Source organism: Cervus canadensis, chromosome 14 (assembly GCF_019320065.1).
Source record: "Cervus canadensis isolate Bull #8, Minnesota chromosome 14, ASM1932006v1, whole genome shotgun sequence".
Classification (NCBI taxonomy): Eukaryota; Metazoa; Chordata; class Mammalia; order Artiodactyla; family Cervidae; genus Cervus; species Cervus canadensis.
Window position 1 is genome coordinate 74137274 of NC_057399.1, and position 19561 is coordinate 74156834.

Here is a 19561-nt window from a genome sequence, read left to right on the forward strand (position 1 = left end):
CCTTTTTGTGCTCCTCGTATTTTTCAGAACTTTTCATGCTCTTCATATTTTTCACACCTTTCATGCTCTTCATATTTTTCAGAACTTTTGTGCTCTTCATATTTTTCACACCCTTTCATTCTCTTTGTATTTTTCAGACCTTTTCATGCTCCTTGTATTTTTCACATTTTTCGTGCTCCTCCTATTTTTCACAACTTTTCTTGCTCCTCGTATTTTTCACACCTTTTCATGTTCCTCGTTTTTTTCACACCTTTTCATGCTCCTCGTATTTTTCACACCTTTTCACGCTCCTCGTATTTTTCACACGTTTTCATGCTCCTCCTATTTTTCACACCTTTTCTTGCTCCTCGTATTTTTCACACCTTTTCATGCTCCTCATTTTTTTTCACACCTTTTCATGCTCCTCGTATATTTCACAACTTTTCATGCTCCTCGTAAATTTCAGACCTTTTCGTGCTCTTCATATTATTCACACCTTTTCGTGCTTTTCATGTTTCTCAGACCGTTTCATGCTCTTCTTATTTTTCACACCTTTTCATGCTCCTCGTCTTTTTCACACCTTTTCATGCTCCTCGAATTCTTCACACCTTTTCATGCTCCTCGTATTTATCAGGCCTTTTCATGCTCTTCGTATTTTCACAACTTTTCAAGCTCCTCGTATTTCTCACACCATTTCATGATCCTCGTTTTTTTCACAACTTTTCATGCACCTCGTATTTTTCACACCTTTTCATGCACCTCGTATTTTTCACACCTTTTTGTGCTCCTCGTATTTTCACACCTTTTTGTGCTCCTTCTATTTTTCACACCTTTTCGTCCTCTCCGTATTTTTCAGACCTTTTCGTGCTCTTTGTATTTTTAAGACCTTTTCATGCTCCTCGTATTTTTCAGACCTTTTCATGCTCCTCATATTTCTCAGAACTTTTCATGCTCCTCGTATTTTTCACACCTTTGCATGCTGCTCGTATTCTTCACACCTTTTCATGCTCCTCGTTTTTTTCACACGTTTTCATGCACCTCTTATTTTTCACACCTTTTCATGCTCCTCGTATTTTTCACACCTTTTCATGCTCCTCGTTTTTTTCACACCTTTTCCTGCTCTTTGATTTCTTCACACCTTTTCATGCTCCTTGTATTCTTCAGACCTTTTCAGGCTCCTCGTATTTTCCAGAACATTTCATGCTCCTCGTATTTTTCAGACCATTTCATTCTCCTCATATTTTCCAGACCTTTTCATGCTCCTCGTATTTTTCAGACAATTTCATCCACCTCGTATTTTTCAGACCTTTTCTTGCTCCTCGTATTTTTCACTCCTTTTCATGCTCTTTGTATTTTTCACACATATTCATGCTCCTCGTATTTTTCACACCTTTTCATGCTCCTCGTATTCTTCAGACCTCTTCATGCTCTTCGTATTTTTCACACCTTTTCGTGCTCCTCGTATATTTCAGACCTTTTCATGCTCCTCATATTTTTCAGACCTTTTCATGCTCCTCGTATTATTCACACCTTTTCGTGTTCCTCGTATTTTTCAGACCTTTTCATGCTCTTCATATATTTCACACCTTTTCATGCTCTTCGTATTTTTCACACATTTTCCTGCTCCTTGTATTTTACACACCTTTTCATGCTCCTCGTATATGTCACACCATTTCATGCTCCACAGATTTTTCATACAGTTTCATTCTCCTCATATTTTTCACACCTCTACGCGCTCCTTATATTTTTGACACCTTTTCATGCTCTTCATGTTTTTCACACCTTTTCTTGCTGCTCGTATTCTTCACACCTTTTCATACTCCTCATATATTTCACACCTTTTCATGCACCTCGCATTTTTCACACTGTTTCATGCTCGTAGTTTTCACAACTTAACATACTCCTAGAATTTTTCACACCGTTTCATGCTCCTCGGGTTTTTCAGACCTTTTCATGCGCCGCGTATTTTTCACACCTTTTCGAGCTCCTCCTATTTTTCACACCTTTTCGGTCTCTTCGTATTTTTCTCGCGTTTTCATGCTTCTCGTGTTTTTCACAACTTTTCATGCTCCGCGTATTTTTCACAACTTTTCCTGCTACACCTATTTTTCATACGTTTTCGGGCTCTTCGTATTTTTCAGACCATTTCATGTTCCTCGTATTTTTCACACCTTTTCATGCTCCGCGTATTTTTCACACCTTTTCCTGCTCCTCCTGTTTTTCACATGTTTTCGGGCTCTTCGTATTTTTCAGACCTTTTCATCCTCCTCGTATTTTTCAAACTTTTTCATGCTCCTCGTATTTTTCAAAAATGTTCATGCTCCTCGTATTTTTCACACATTTATGTGCTCCTCCTATTTTTCACACCTTTTCGTGCTCTTCGTATTTTTCAGACCTTTTCATGCACATCCTATTTTTCACACCTTTTCGTGCTCTTCGTATTTTTCAGAACTTTTCATGCTCCTAATATTTTTCAGACCTTTTCATGCTCCTCGTATTATTCACACCTTTTCGTGTTCCTCGTATTTTTCTGACCTTTTCATGCTCTTCATATATTTCACACCTTTTCAGGCTCCTCATATTTTTCAGACATTTTCGTGCTCTTCATATTTTTCACACCTTTTCAGGCTCTTCTTATTTTTCAGGGCTTTTCATGCCCCTCCTATTTCTTAGGTCTTTTAATCCCTCTCGTATTTTTCACCCCTTTTCATGCTCCTTGTATTATTCAAACCTTTTCATCCTCCTCGTATTTTTCAAACCTTTTCATGCTCCTCGTATTTTTCAAACATTTTCATGCTCCTCGTATTTTTCACACTTTTACGTGCTCCTCCTATTTTTCACACCTTTTCGTGCTCTTCGTATTTTTAAGACCTTTTCATGCACCTCCTATTTTTCACACCTTTTCGTGCTCTTGGTATTTTTCAGACCTTTTCATGCTCCTCATATTTTTCAGACCTTCTCATGCTCCTCGTATTTTTGACACCTTTTCATGCTCCTCGTATTTTTCACACCTTTTCATGCTCTTCATATTTTTCACACCTTTTCAGGCCTCTTCATATTTTAACAGACATTCGTGCTCTTCATATTTTTCCACCTTTTCAAGGCTATTCGTATTTTTCAGGGCTTTTCATGCCCCTCGTATTTCCTTAGGTCTTTTAAATGCCTCTTCATATTTTTCACCCCTTTTTTCATCTCCTCGTATAAATCAAGCTTTGCCTACTCCCAAATTTATCACAACCTTTTTTCTTTGCTCTTCATATTCACAACCATTTATTCCCGCATATTTTTTCATCAGATTCATGTCCTCGTCCTTTTCCCACCTTTATATGCTTCTATATTTTTGACGACCTTTTCATACTCTTCATACTTTCAGTCCTTTTCATGTTACACTGTATTTTTGAGACCTTTTCATGCTCCTCATATTTTTCTTCCCAAAGCATTTTCATGCTCCTGCGAATTTTCGACATTTCATGCTCCTCGTATTTTTCAGCCTTTCATGCTTCTCATATTTTTTACACCTTTTCATACTCTTCATATTTTTCAGACCTTTTCATGCTCCTTGTATTTTTCAGACATTTTCATGCTCTTCATATTTTTCACACCGTTTCATGCTCCTCATATATTTCATACAGTTTCATGCTCCTCGTATTTTTCAGACCTTTTCATGCTCCTCATATTTTTGAGACCTTTTCATGCTCCCCGTATTTTTGAGACCTTTTCCTGACCCCCGTTTTTTTCAGACCTTTTCATGCTCCTTGTATTTTTCGTGTTTTTCACACCTTTCATGCTCCTCATATTTTTCACACCTTTTCATGCTGTTCATATTTTTCAGACCTTTTCATGCTGTTGATATTTTTCACACCTTTGCATGCCCTTCGTGTTTTTCACACATTTCATGCTCTTCATATTTTTTGCACCATTTCATGCTCCTCATATTTTTAATACAAATTCATGCTCCTCTTATTTTCAACCTTTACATGCTACTCATATTTTTGACACCGTTTCATGCTCTTCATATTTTTGACACCTTTTCATGCTCCCCATATTTTTGACACTTTTTCATGCTCTACATATTTTTCAGACCTTTTCATGCTCGTCGTATTTTTCAGACGTCTTCATGCTCCTCATATTTTTCAGACCTTTTCATGCTCCTCATATTTTTCACAACTTTACATGCTCTTCGTATTTGTCACACCTTTTCAAGCCCTTCGTATTTTTCACACCTTTTCATGCTCTTCGTGTCTTTCACACCATTTCAGGCTCTTCATATTTTTCACACATTTTCATGCTCTTCCTATTTTTGACACGTTTTCATGCTCTTCATATTTTACAGACCTTTTCATGCTCTTGATATTTTTCACAGCTTTCCATGCTCTTCGTGTTGTTCACTCCATACATGATCTCGTGTTTTTCAGAGTGTTTCATGCTCCTCATATTTTTCACACCTTTTCATGCTCTTCATATTTTTCACACCGTTTCATCCTCCTCTAATTTTTCATACAGTTTCATGCTCCTCATATTTTTCACACCTTTACATGCTTCTCATATTTTCGACACCTTTTAATACTCCTCATATTTTGACACCTTATCATGCTCTTCATATTTTTCAGACCTTTTCATGCTTTTGATAATTTTCACACCTTTTCCTGCTCTTCATATGTTTCACACCTTTTCCTGCTCTTCTTATTTTTCACACCTTTTTATGCTCCTTATATTTTTGACACCTTTTCATGCTCTTCATATTTTTCAGACCTTTTCATGCTCCTCGTATATTTCACACCTTTTCATGCTCCTCGTATTTTTCAGAGCTTTTCATGCTCCTCGTATTTTTCAGACCTTTACATGCTCCTCTTAATTTTTAGATCTTTTCATGCTCCTCATTTTTTCAAACCATGTCATGCTCCTCTTATTTTTCACACCGTTTCATGCTCCTCATATTTTTCATACCCTTTCATGCTCTTCGTATTTTTCACACATTTTCATGCTCCTCGTATTTTACACACCTTTTCATGCTCCTCGTATATTTCACACCATTTCATGCTCCTCAGATTTTTCATACAGTTTCATTCTCCTCATATTTTTCACACCTCTACATGCTCCTCATATTTTTGACACCTTTTCATGCTCTTCATATATTGCAGTCCTTTTCATGCTGCTCGTATTTTTCAGACCTTTTCATGCTCCTCGTACTTTTCAGACAATTTCATGCTCCTCGTATTTTTCAGACCTTTTCATGCTCCTCATATTTTTTATACAAATTCATGGTCCTCTTATTTTTCAACCTTTACATGCTACTCGTATTTTTCACACCTTTTCATGCTCCTTGTATTTTTCACAGCTTTTCGTGGTCCTCATATTTTTCATATCTTTTCGTGCTCTTCATATTTTTCACACCTTTTCTTGCTCTTCATATTTTTCAGACCATTTCAAGCTCTTCATATTTTTCAAACTTTTCAGGCTCTTCATGTTTTTCAGACCTTTTCATGCTCCTCATATTTTTCACACCTTTTCATGCTCCTCATATTTTTCAGTCCTTTTCCTTCTCCTCCTATTTTTCACACCTTTTCGTGCTCTTCATACTTTTCAGACATTTTCTTTTTCTTCATATTTTTCACACCTTTTCAGGCTCTTCATATTTTTCAGACCTTTTTATGCTCCTCCAATTTCTCAGACCTTTTCATGCTCCTCGCATTTTTCACTCCTTTTCATGCTCCTCGAATTTTCACGCCTTTTCATGCTCTTCATATTTTTCACGCCTTTTCGTGCTCTTCATATTTTTCAGACCTTTTCGGGCTCTTCATATTTTTCAGACCGATTCATGCTCCTATAATTTTTCACACCTTTTCATGCTCCTCATATCTTTCAGACCTTTTCATGCTCTTCGTATTTTTCACACCTTTTCATGCTCCTCGTATTTGTCACACCTTTTCATGCTCCTCGTATTTGTCACACCTTTTCATGCTCCTCGTATTTTTCACAACTTTTCATTCTCCTCCTATTTGTCACACCTTTTCGTGCTCTTCATACTTTTCAGACATTTTCTTGTTCTTCATATTTTTCACACCTTTTCATGCTTCTCATTTTTTTTCACACCTTTTCATGCTCTTTGTATTTTCACAACTTTTCAAGCTCCTCGTATTTCTCACACCATTTCATGATCCTCGTTTTTTTCACAACTTTTCATGCACCTCGTATTTTTCACACCTTTTCGTGCTCCTTCTATTTTTCACACCTTTTCGTCCTCTCCGTATTTTTCAGACCTTTTCGTGCTCTTTGTATTTTTAAGACCTTTTCATGCTCCTCGTATTTTTCAGACCTTTTCATGCTCCTCATATTTCTCAAAACTTTTCATGCTCCTCGTATTTTTCACACCTTTGCATGCTGCTCGTATTCGTCACACCTTTTCATGCTCCTCGTTTTTTTCACACGTTTTCATGCACCTTTTATTTTTAACGCTGTTTCATGCTCCTCGTATTTTTCACACCTTTTCATGCTTCTCATATTTTTCACACCTTTTCCTGCTCTTTGATTTCTTCACACCTTTTCATGCTCCTTGTATCCTTCAGACCTTTTCAGGCTCCTCGTATTTTCCAGAACATTTCATGCTCCTCGTATTTTACAAACCATTTCATGCTCCTCATATTTTCCAGACCTTTTCATGCTCCTCGTATTTTTCAGACAATTTCATCCACCTCGTATTTTTCAGACCTTTTCTTGCTCCTCGTATTTTTCACACCTTTTCATGCTCCTCGTAATTTTCACACATTTTCAATCTCCCCCTATTTTTACACCCTTTCAAGCTATTCATATTTTTCACTCCTTTTCATGCTCTTTGTATTTTTCACACATATTCATGCTCCTCGTATTTTTCACACCTTTTCATGCTCCTCGTATTCTTCAGACCTCTTCATGCTCTTCGTATTTTTCACACCTTTTCGTGCTCCTCGTATATTTCAGACCTTTTCATGCTCCTAATATTTTTCAGACCTTTTCATGCTCCTCGTATTATTCACACCTTTTCGTGTTCCTTGTATTTTTCAGACCTTTTCATGCTCTTCATATATTTCACACCTTTTCATGCTCTTCATATTTTTCACACATTTTCCTGCTCCTTGTATTTTACACACCTTTTCATGCTCCTCGTATATGTCACACCATTTCATGCTCCGCAGATTTTTCATACAGTTTTATTCTCATATTTTTCACACCTCTACGCGCTCCTGATATTTTTGACACCTTTTCATGCTCTTCATGTTTTTCACACCTTTTCATGCTGCTCGTATTCTTCACACCTTTTCATGCGCCTCGCATTTTTCACATTGTTTCATGCTCGTAGTTTTCACAACTTAACATACTCCTAGAATTTTTCACACCGTTTCATGCTCCTCGGGTTTTTCAGACATTTTCATGTGCCGCGTATTTTTCACACCTTTTCGAGCTCCTCTTATTTTTCACACCTTTTCGGTCTCTTCGTATTTTTCTCGCTTTTTCATGCTTCTCGTGTTTTTCACAACTTTTCATGTTCTGCGTATTTTTCACAACTTTTCCTGCTACACCTATTTTTCATACGTTTTCGGGCTCTTCGTATTTTTCAGACCATTTCATGTTCCTCGTATTTTTCACACCTTTTCATGCTCTGCGTATTTTTCACACCTTTTCCTGCTCCTCCTGTTTTTCACGTTTTCGGGCTCTTCGTATTTTTCAGACCTTTTCATCCTCCTCGTATTTTTCACACCTTTTCATGCTCCGCGTATTTTTCACACCTTTTCCTGCTCCTCTTTTTTTTCAGACCTTTTCTTGCTCCTCGTATTTTTCACACCTTTTTGTGCTCCTCCTTTTTTCACACCTTTTCGTGCTCTTCATATTTTTCGGACATTTTCTTGTTCTTCATATATTTCACACATTTTCAGGCTCTTCATATTTTTCAGACCTTTTCATGCTCCTCGTATTTTACAGATCTTTTTATGCTCCTCCTATTTCTCAGGTCTTTTCATGCTCCTCGTATTTTTCACACGTTTTCATGCTCCTCATATATTTCACACCTTTTCATGCTCCTCATATTTTTCACACCTCTTCATACTCCTCGTATTTTTCACGCCTTTTCATGCTCCTCATTTTTTCACGCCTTTTCATGCTCCTCGTATTTTTGACACGTTTTCATGCTCCTCGTATTTTTCACACCTTTTCATGCTCCTCGTATACTTCACACCTCTTCATGGTATTCGTATTTGTCACATCTTTTCATGCTCCTCCTATTTTTCACAACATTTCGTGCTCCTCCTATTTTTCACACCTTTCGTGCTCTTCGTATTGTTCAGACCTTTTCATGATCCTAATATTTTTCAGACCTTTTCAGGCTCCTCGTATTTTTCACACTTTTTCATGCTCCTCATATTTTTGACACCTTTTCATGCTCTTCATATTTTTCACACCTTTTCATGCTCCTCGTATTTTCACAACGTTTCATACTCCTCATATTTTTAACCCAGATACATGCTTCTCATATTTTTCATACCTTTACTTGCTCCTCATATTTTTGACACATTTTCATGCTCCTCATATTTTTCAGACTGTTTCATGTTCTTCATGTTTTCACACCGTTTCATACTCCTCATATTTTTGACACCTATTCATGCTCCTCATATTTTTCTGACCGTTTCATGCTCCTCGTATTTTTCAGACCTTTTCATGCGCCTCGTATTATTCATACCTTTTCATGTTCCTTGTATTTTTCAGACCTTTTCGTGCTCTTCATATATTTCAGACATTTTCGTGCTCTTCATATTTTTCACACCTTTTCACGACCTTCTTTTTTTTCTGACCATTTCATGCTCCTTGTATTTTTCACACCTTTTCAGGCTCCTCGTAGTTTTCACACCTCTGCATGCTCCTCGTATTTTTCACACATGTGCATGCTCATCGTATTTTTCACACCTTTTAATGCTCCTCATGTTTTTCAGACCTTTTCATGCTCCTCGTATTTTTCAGAACTTTTCAAACTCTTCGTATTTGTTACAGCTTTTCATGCTCCTCGTATTTTTCACAGCTTTTCATGCTCTTCGGATTTGTCACACCTTTTCAAGCTCGTCGTATTTTTCACACCGTTTCATGCTCTTCGTGTTTTTCCCACCTATTCAGACTGTTCGTATTTTTCACACCTTTTCTTGCTCTTCACATTTTCGCACCCTTTCATGCTCTTCATATTTTTCAAACCTTTTCATGTTCTTCATATTTTTCACAGCTTTTCATGCTCTTCTTTTTTTCACACCTTTTATGCTCTCGAATATTTCCGACCATTTCATGCTCCTCATATTTTTCACACCATTTCATGCTCCTTATATTTTTCAAACCTTTACATGGTCTTCATATTTTTCACAAATTTTCATGCTCCTCGTATTTTACACACCTTTTCATGCTCCTCGTATATGTCACACCATTTCATACTCCGCAGATTTTTCATACAGTTTCATTCTCCTCATATTTTTCACACCAGTACACGCTCCTGATATTTTTGACACCTTTTCATGCTCTTCATATATTGAAGTCCTTTTCATGCTGCTCCTATTTTTCAGATCTTTTAATGCTCCTCGTACTTTTCAGACCATTTCATGCTCCTCCTCTTATTTTCCACACCTTTACATTCTATTCAAATTTTTGACCCCTTTTCATTCTCTTCATATTTTTGACACCTTTTCAAGCTCCTGATATTTTTGACACCTTTCCATGCTCCTTTTATTTTTCAGACCTTTTCATGCTCCTCGTATTTTTCAGACCTTTGCATACTCCTCATATTTATCACATCTTTTCTTGCTCTTCTTATTTTTCACACCATTTCATGTTCCGCATATTTTTCATACAGATTCATGCTCCTCATATTTTTCACACCTTTACATGCTTCTCATATTTTTGACATCTTTTCATACTCTTCATATTTTTCAGACCTTTCCATGCTCCTTGTATTTTTCAGACATTTTCATGCTCTTCATATTTTTCACACCGTTTCATGCTCCTCGTATTTTTCATACAGTTTCATGCTCCTCGGACTTTTCAGACCTTTTCATGCTCCTTGTATTTTTGAGACCTTTTCCTGCCCCTCGTTTTTTTCAGACCTTTTCATGCTCTTCGTATTTTTCAGACATTTTCATGCTCCTCGTATTTCTGAGACCTTTTCATGCTCCTCGTACTTTTGAGACTTTTTCATGCTCTTCATATTTTTCACACCGTTTCATGCTCCTCATATTTTTCATCCAGTTTCATGCTCCTCATATTTTCACACCTTTTGATGCTCCTCATATTTTTCACACCTTTTCATGCTCTTCGTATTTTTCACAGTTTTCATGCTCTTCGTATTTTTCACAACTTTTCATGCTCTTCGTGTTTTTCACACCTTTTCAGGCTCTTCTTATTTTTCACCCCTTTTCATGCTCTTCGTGTATTTCACACCTTTTCATGCACTCTTATTTTTCAGACCTTTTCAACCTCCTCATATTTTTCACACCTTTTCATGATCTTCATATTTTTCACACCATTTCATCCTCCTCATAATTTTCATACAGATTCATGCTCCTCAATTTTTCACACCTTTACATGCTCCGCATATTTTTGACACCTTTTCAGGCTCCACATATTTTTCAGACCTTTTCATGCTCCTCGTATTTTTAAGACGTTTTCATACTCCTCATAATTTTCACACCTTTTCATGCTCTTCATATTTTTCACACCGTTTCATGCTCCTCGTGTTTTTCATACAGATTCATGCTCCTCATATTTTTCACAGCATTACTTGTTCCTCATATTTTTGACACCTTTTCATGCTCTTAATATTTTTCACACCTTTTCATTCTCCTCATATTTTTGACAGCTTTTCATGCTCTTCCTATTTTTCACACCTTTTCATTCTCCTCATATTTTTGAAAACTTTTTATACTCTATATATTTTTCAGACCTTTTCATGCTCCTCGTATTTTTCAGACCTTTTCATGCTCCTCGTATTTTTCAGAACTTTTCATGCACCTAGTATTTTTCAGACCGTTTCATGCTCCTCGTATTTTTCAGTCCTTTTCATGCTCCTAGAATTTTTTAGGCCATTTCATGCTCCTCGTATTTTTGAGACCTTTTCCTGCCCCTCGTTTTTTCAGACCTTTTCATGATCCTCGTATTTTTCAGACATTTTCATGCTCCTCGTATTTCTGAGACCTTTTCATGTTCCTCGTATTTTTCAGACCTTTTCAGGCTCTTCTTATTTTTCACACCTTTTCATGCTCTTCGTGTTTTTCACACGTTTTCATTCTCTCGTATTTTTCAGACCTTTTCAAACTCCTCATATTTTTCACACGGTTTCTTGCTCCTCATATGTTTCAAACAATTTCATGCTCCAAATATTTTTCACAACTTTACATGCTCCACATATTTTTGACACCTTTTCATGCTCTTCATGTTATTCACATCTTTTGATGCTCCTCATACTTTTGACACCTTTTCATGCTCTTCTTATTTTTCAGACCTTTTCATGCACCTCGTATTATTCACACCTTTTCATCCTCCTCGTATTTTTCATACCGTTTCATGCTCCTCATATTTTTCACACCTTTTGATGCTCCTCATATTTTTCACACCTTTTCATGCTCTTCGTATTTTTCACAGTTTTCATGCTCTTCGTATTTTTCACAACTTTTCATGCTCTTCGTGTTTTTCACACCTTTTCATGCTCTTCGTGTTTTTCACACCTTTTCAGGCTCTTTGTATTTTTCACACCTTTTCATGATCTTCGTATTTTTCACACCTTTTCATGCTCTTCTTATTTTTCAGACCTTTTCATGCTCTTGATATTTTTCTCAGGTTTTCATGCTCTTCGTATTTTTCACACTGTTTCACGCTCCTCATATTTTTGGCAGCTTTTCATGCTCCTCATATTTTTGAGACCGTTTCATGCTCCTCATATTTTTCACACCTTTTAATGCTCCTCATATTTTTCACATCTTTGCATGCTCTTCATATTTTTCAGATCGTTTCATGCTCCTCATATTTTTGAGACCGTTTCATGCTCCTCATATTTTTCACACATTTTAATGCTCCTGATATTTTTGACACCTTTTCATGCTCTTCATATTTTTGACACCTTTACATGCTACTCATATTTTTGACACTTTTTCATGCTCTTCATATTTTTCACATCATTTCATGCTCCGCATATTTTTCATACAGATTCATGCTCCTCATATTTTTCACACTTTTACATGCTTCACATATTTTTGACTCCTTTTCATACTCTTCATATTTTTCAGACCTTTTCATGCTCCTCATATTTTTCGACCTTTTCATGTTCCTCGTATATTTCAGACATTTTCATGCTCTTTATATATTCCACACCGTTTCCTGCTCCTCATATTTTTCATACAGTTTCATTCTCCTCGTATTTTTCAGACTTTTTCATGCTCCTCGTATTTTTGAGATTTTTTCATGCTCTTCATATTTTTCACACCGTTTCATGCTCCTCATATTTTTCATACAGTTTCATGCTCCTTGTATTTTTCAGACCTTTTCATGCTCCTCGTATTTTTGAGACCTTTTCATGCTCCTCGTATTTTTGAGACCTTTTCCTGCCCCTTGTTTTTTTCAGACCTTTTCACGCTCCTCGTATTTTTCAGACCTTTTCATGCTCCTCGTGTTTTTTAGACCATTTCATACTCCTTGTATTTTTCAGACATTTTCATGCTCCTCGTATTTTTCACACCTTTTCATGCTGTTCATATTTTTCAGACCGTTTCGTGCTCCTCATATTTTTCACACCTTTTCATGCTGTTCATATTGTTCACACCGTTTCATGCTCCTCATATTTTTCATACTGATTCATGTACCTCTTATTTTCCACACCTTTACATTCTATTCAAATTTTTGACCCCTTTTCATGCTCTTCATATTTTTGACACCTTTTCATGCTCCTGATATTTTTGACACCTTTCCATGCTCCTTTTATTTTTCAGACCTTTTCATGCTCCTCGTATTTTTCAGAACTTTTCATGCTCCTCGGGTTTTTTAGACCATTTCATACTCCTTGTATTTTTCAGACCTTTTCATGCTCCTCGTATTTTTCAGACCTTTGCATACTCCTCATATTTATCACATCTTTTCTTGCTCTTATTTTTCACACCATTTCATGCTCCGCATATTTTTCATACAGATTCATGCTCCTCATATTTTTCACACCTTTACATGCTTCTCATATTTTTGACATCTTTTCATACTCTTCATATTTTTCAGACCTTTTTGACACCTTTTCATGCTCTTCATGTTATTCACATCTTTTGATGCTCCTCATACTTTTGACACCTTTTGATGCTCTTCTTATTTTTCAGACCTTTTCATGCTCCTCGTATTTTTGAGACCTTTTCCTGCCCTTCGTTTTTTTCAGACCTTTTCATGCTCTTCGTATTTTTCAGATATTTTCATGCTCCTCGTATTTCTGAGACCTTTTCATGCTCCTCGTATTTTTGAGACTTTTTCATGCTCTTCATATTTTTCACACCGTTTCATGCTCCTCATATTTTTCATACAGTTTCATGCTCCTCATATTTTCACACCTTTTGATGCTCCTCATATTTTTCACACCTTTTCATGCTCTTCGTATTTTTCACACCTTTTCATGCTCTTCGTGTTTTTCACACCTTTTCAGGCTCTTCGTATTTTTCACACCTTTCATGATCTTCGTATTTTTCACACCTTTTCATGCTCTTCTTATTTTTCAGACCTTTTCATGCTCTTGATATATTTCTCAGGTTTTCATGCTCTTCGTATTTTTCACACTGTTTCATGCTCCTCATATTTTTGGCAGCTTTTCATGCTCCTCATATTTTTCAGATCGTTTCATGCTCCTCATATGTTTGAGACTGTGTCATGCTCCTCATATTTTTCACACCTTTTAATGCTCCTCATATTTTTCACACCATTTCATGCTCTGCATATTTTTCAGATCGTTTCATGCTCCTCATATTTTTGAGACCGTGTCATGCTCCTCATATTTTTCACACCTTTTAATACTCCTCATATTTTTGACACCTTTTCATGCTCTTCATATTTTTGACACCTTTACATGCTACTCATATTTTGGACACTTTTTCATGCTCTTCACATTTTTCACACCATTTCATGCTCGGCATATTCTTCATACAGATTCATGCTCCTCATATTTTTCACACCTTTACAATCTTCTCATATTTTTGACTCCTTTTCATACACTTCATATTTTTCAGACCTTTTCATGCTCATCATATTTTTGCGACCTTTTCATGCTCCTCTTATATTTCAGACATTTTCATGCTTTTCATATTTTTCACACCGTTTCATGTTCCTCATATTTTTCATACAGTTTCATGCTCCTTGTATTTTTCAGACCTTTTCATGCTCCTCGTATTTTTGAGACCTTTTCATGCTCCTCGTATTTTTGAGACCTTTTCATGCTCCTCGTATTTTTGAGACCTTTTCCTGCCCCTCGTTTTTCTCAGACCTTTTCATGCTCCTCATATTTTTCAGACATTTTCATGCTCCTCGTATTTTAGAGACCTTTTCATGCTCCTCATATTTTTGAGACTTTTTCATGCTCTTCATATTTTTCACACCGTTTCATGCTCCTCATATTTTTCATACTGTTTCATGCTCCTCGTATTTTTCAGACCTTTTCATGCTCCTCGTATTTTTGAGATCTTTTCTTGCTCCTCGTATATTTCAGATATTTTCATGCTGTTCATATTTTTCACACCGTTTCATGCTCCTCATATTTTTCATACAGTTTCATGCTCCTCGTATTTTTCAGACCTTTTCATGCTCCTCGTATTTTTGAGACCTTTTCCTGCCCCTCGTTTTTTTCAGACCTTTTCATGCTCCTCGTATTTTTCAGACCTTTTCATGCTCCTCGTGTTTTTTAGACCATTTCATACTCCTTGTATTTTTCAGACATTTTCATGCTCCTCATATTTTTCACACCTTTTCATGCTGTTCATATTTTTCACACCGTTTCATGCTCCTCATATTTTTCATACTGATTCATGCTCCTCTTATTTTTCACACATTTACATTCTATTCAAATTTTTGACCCCTTTTCATGCTCTTCATATTTTTGACACCTTTTCAAGCTCCTCATATTTTTGACACCTTTCCGTGCTCTTTTTATTTTTCAGACCTTTTCATGCTCCTCGTATTTTTCAGACCTTTTCATGCTCCTCGTATTTTTCAGACCTTTTCATGCTCCTCCTATTTTTCAGACCTTTCCATGCTCCTCGTATTTTTCAGACCTTTTCATGCTTCTCCTATTTTTCAGACCTTTTCATGCTCCTCGTATTTTTCAGAGCTTTTCTTGCTCTTCCTATTTTCAGGCCTTTTCGTGCTCCTCCTATTTTTCAGACATTTTCATGCTCCTCGTATTTTTCACACCTTTTCATGCTCTTCATATTTTCCACACCTTTTCATGCTCCGCATATTATTCACACCTTTTCATGCTCTTCATTTTTTTCACACCATTTAATGCTCCTCATATTTTTGACAGCTTTTCATGCTCCTCATATATTTCAGACCGTTTCATGCTCCTCATATTTTTCATACAGTTTCATGCTCCTCTTATTTTTCACACCTTTACCTGCAACTCATATTTTGACACCTTTTCATGCTCTTCATATTTTTGACACCTTTTCATGCTCCTCGTATTTTTCAGACCTTCTCATGCTCCTCTTATTTTTCAGACCTTTTAATGCTCTCGTATTTTTCAGACCTTTTCATGCTCCTCGTGTTTTTTAGACCATTTCATACTCCTTGTATTTTTCAGACCTTTTCATGCTCCTCGTATTTTTCAGACCTTTGCATACTCCTTATATTTGTCACACCTTTCTTGCTCTTCATATTTTTCACACCATTTCATGCTCTGCATATTTTTCATACAGATTCATGCCCCTCATATTTTTCACACCTTTACATGCTTCTCATATTTTTGACACCTTTTTCATACTCTTCATATTTTTCAGACCTTTTCATGCTCCTCTTATTTTTCACACCTTTTCATTCTCCTCATATTTTTGACAACTTTTGAAGCTCTTCATATTTTTCACACTTTTTCATGCTATTTATATTTTTCACACCGTTTCATGCTCCTCATATATTTCATACAGTTTCATGCTCCTCTTATTTTTCACACCTTTACATGCTTATCATAGTTTTGACACCTTTTCATGCTCTTCATATTTTTCACACCTTTTCATGCTCCTCATATTTTTGACAGCATTTCATGCTCTACATGTTTTTCAGACCTTTTCATTCTCCTCATATTTGACACCTTTTCATGCTCTTCATATTTTTCAGACCTTTCCATGCTCCTCATATTTTTTCACACCTTTACATGCTACTCATATTTTTGACACCTTTTCATGCTCTTCATATTTTTCACACCTTTTCATGCTCCTCATATTTTTGACAGCATTTCATGCTCTACATATTTTTCAGACCTTTTCATGCTCCTCATATTTTGACACCTTTTCATGCTCTTCATATTTTTCAGACCTTTTCATGCTCCTCATATTTTTCACACCTTTTCATGCTCCTCATATTTTTCACACCTTTTCATGCTCTACATATTTTTCAGACCTTTTCATGCCGGTCGTGTATTTCAGACCATTTCATGTTCCTCGTATTTTTCACAGCTTTTCATGCTCCTCGTTTTTTCAGATCTTTTCATGCTCCCCGTATTTTTCAGACCTTTTCATGCTCCTTGTGTTTTTCACACCTTTTCATGCTCTTTGTATTTTTCACAACTTTTCAAGCTCTTCTTATTTTTGACAGCTTTTCATGCTCCTCGAATTTTTCACACCTTTTCATGCTCCTCGCATTTTTAACAAATTTTCATGCTCTTCTCATTTTTCACACCTTTTCATGCTCTTCCTATTTTTCACACCATTTCATGCTCTTCATTTTTTCACACCTTTTCATTCCCTTCTTATTTTTCACAACTTTTCATGCTCTTCAAATTTTTGACACCTTTTAATGCTCTTCATACTTTTCAGATCTTTTCATGCTCTTGATATTTTTCACAGCTTTTAATGCTCTTCGTGTTTTCACACCTTTTCCTGCTGTTCGTATATTTCAGACTGTTTCATGCTCCTCATATTTTTCACACCTTTTCATGCTGCTCATGTTTTTCACACCTTTTCATGCTCTTCATATTTTTCAGACATTTTCATAGTCCTCGTATTTTTCAGACGTTTTCATGCTCCATGTATTTTTCACACTTTTCATGCTCTTTGTATTTTTCACCGTTTTCATGCTCCTCGTATTTTTCACACCTTTTCATGCTCCTCCTATATTTCACACCTTTTCATGCTCCTCCTATTTTTCACACCTTTTCATGCTCTTCATATTTTTCACCCTTTTCATTCTCCTCGTATTTTTCAGACCCTTTCCTGCTCCTCGTTTTTTTCCCAGCTTTTCATGCTCCTCGTTTTTTCAGACCATTTCATGCTCCTCGTATTTTTCAGACTTTTTCATGCTCCTCATATTTTTCACACCTTTTCATGCTCTTGATATTTTCACACCCTTTCATGGTCTTCATATTTTTCACACCGTTTCATGCTCCTCATATTTTTCATACAGTTTCATGCTCCTCATATTTTTCACACCTTTACATGCTCCTCATATTTTGACCACTTTTCAGGCTCTTCATATTTTTCACACATTTTCATGCTCTTCATATTTTTCAGACCTTTTCATGCTCTTCATATTTTTCAGACCTTTTCATGCTCTTGAGATTTTTCACAGCTTTTCATGCTCTCTTATTTTTCAGACCTTTTCATGCTCCTCGTATTTTTTAGACCTTATCATGCTCCTTGTACTTTTCAGACCTTTTATGCCTCTCGTATTTTTCAGACCTTTTCAAACTCTTCATATTTATCACAACTTTTCATACTCTTCATTATTTCACACCATTTCATGCTCCACATATTTTTCATACAGGTTCATGCTCTTCATAGTTTTCAGATCTTTTCATGCTCCTCATATTTTTCTGACCGTTTCATGCTCCTCATATTTTTCAGACCGATTCATGCTCTTCATATTTTTCACACCTTTTCATACTCCTCATATTTTACAACTTTTCATTATCCTCATATGGTTTACACCGTTTCATGCTCCTCATTTTTATCATAAGATTCATGTTCCTCATATTTTTCACACATTTACATGCTCCTCATACTTTTGACACCTTTTCATGCTCCTCTTATTTTTCACACCTTTACATGCTCCTATATGTTTGACACCTTTTCTTGCTCTTCATATTTTTCAGAGCTTTTCATGCGGTTCATATTTTTCAGACCCTTTCATGCTCCTTGTATTTTTCAGACCGTTTCATGCTCCTCTTATTTATCAGATCTTTTCATGTTCCTCGTTTTTTTCAGGCCTTTTCATTTTCCTTGTATTTTTCACACCTTTTCATGCTCTTCCTATTTTTCACACCGTTTCATGCTCCTCATATTTTTCATACAGATTCATGCTCCTCATATTTTTCACACCTTTACATGCTCCTCATATTTTTGACAGCTTTTCATGATATTCCTATTTTTCTCACCTTTTGATTTTCCTCTTATTTTTGAAACCTTTTTATACTCTACATATTTTTCAGACCTTTTCATGCTCCTCGTATTTTTCAGACCTTTTCATGCTCCTCGTATTTTTGAGCCTTTTTCATGCTCTTCATATTTTTCACACCGTTTCATGCTCCTCATACTTTTCATACAATTTCATTCTCCTCGTATTTTTCAGACCTTTTCATGCTCCTCGTATTTTTGAGACTTTTTCATGCTCTTCATATTTTTCACACCGTTTCATGCTCCTCATATTTTTCATACAGTTTCATTCTCCTCGTATTTTTCAGACCTTTTCATGCTCCTCGTATTTTTGAGACTTTTTCATGCTCTTCGTATTTTTCACACCGTTTCATGCTCCTCGTATTTTTCATACAGTTTCATGCTCCTCGTATTTTTCAGACCTTTTCATGCTCCTCGTATTTTTCAGACCTTTTCATGCTCCTCGTATTTTTGAGACCTTTTCCTGCCCCTTGTTTTTTTCAGACCTTTTCACGCTCCTCGTATTTTTCAGACCTTTTCATGCTCCTCGTTTTTTTTAGACCATTTCATACTCCTTGTATTTTTCAGACATTTTCATGCTCCTCGTATTTTTCACACCTTTTCATGCTGTTCATATTTTTCAGACCGTTTCATGCTCCTCATATTTTTCACACCTTTTCATGCTGTTCATATTGTTCACACCGTTTCATGCTCCTCATATTTTTCATACTGATTCATGCACCTCTTATTTTCCACACCTTTACATTCTATTCAAATTTTTGACCCCTTTTCATGCTCTTCATATTTTTGACACCTTTTCAAGCTCCTGATATTTTTGACACCTTTCCATGCTCCTTTTATTTTTCAGACCTTTTCATGCTCCTCGTATTTTTCAGACCTTTGCATACTCCTCGTATTTATCACATCTTTTCTTGCTCTTCTTATTTTTCACACCATTTCATGCTCCGCATATTTTTCATACAGAT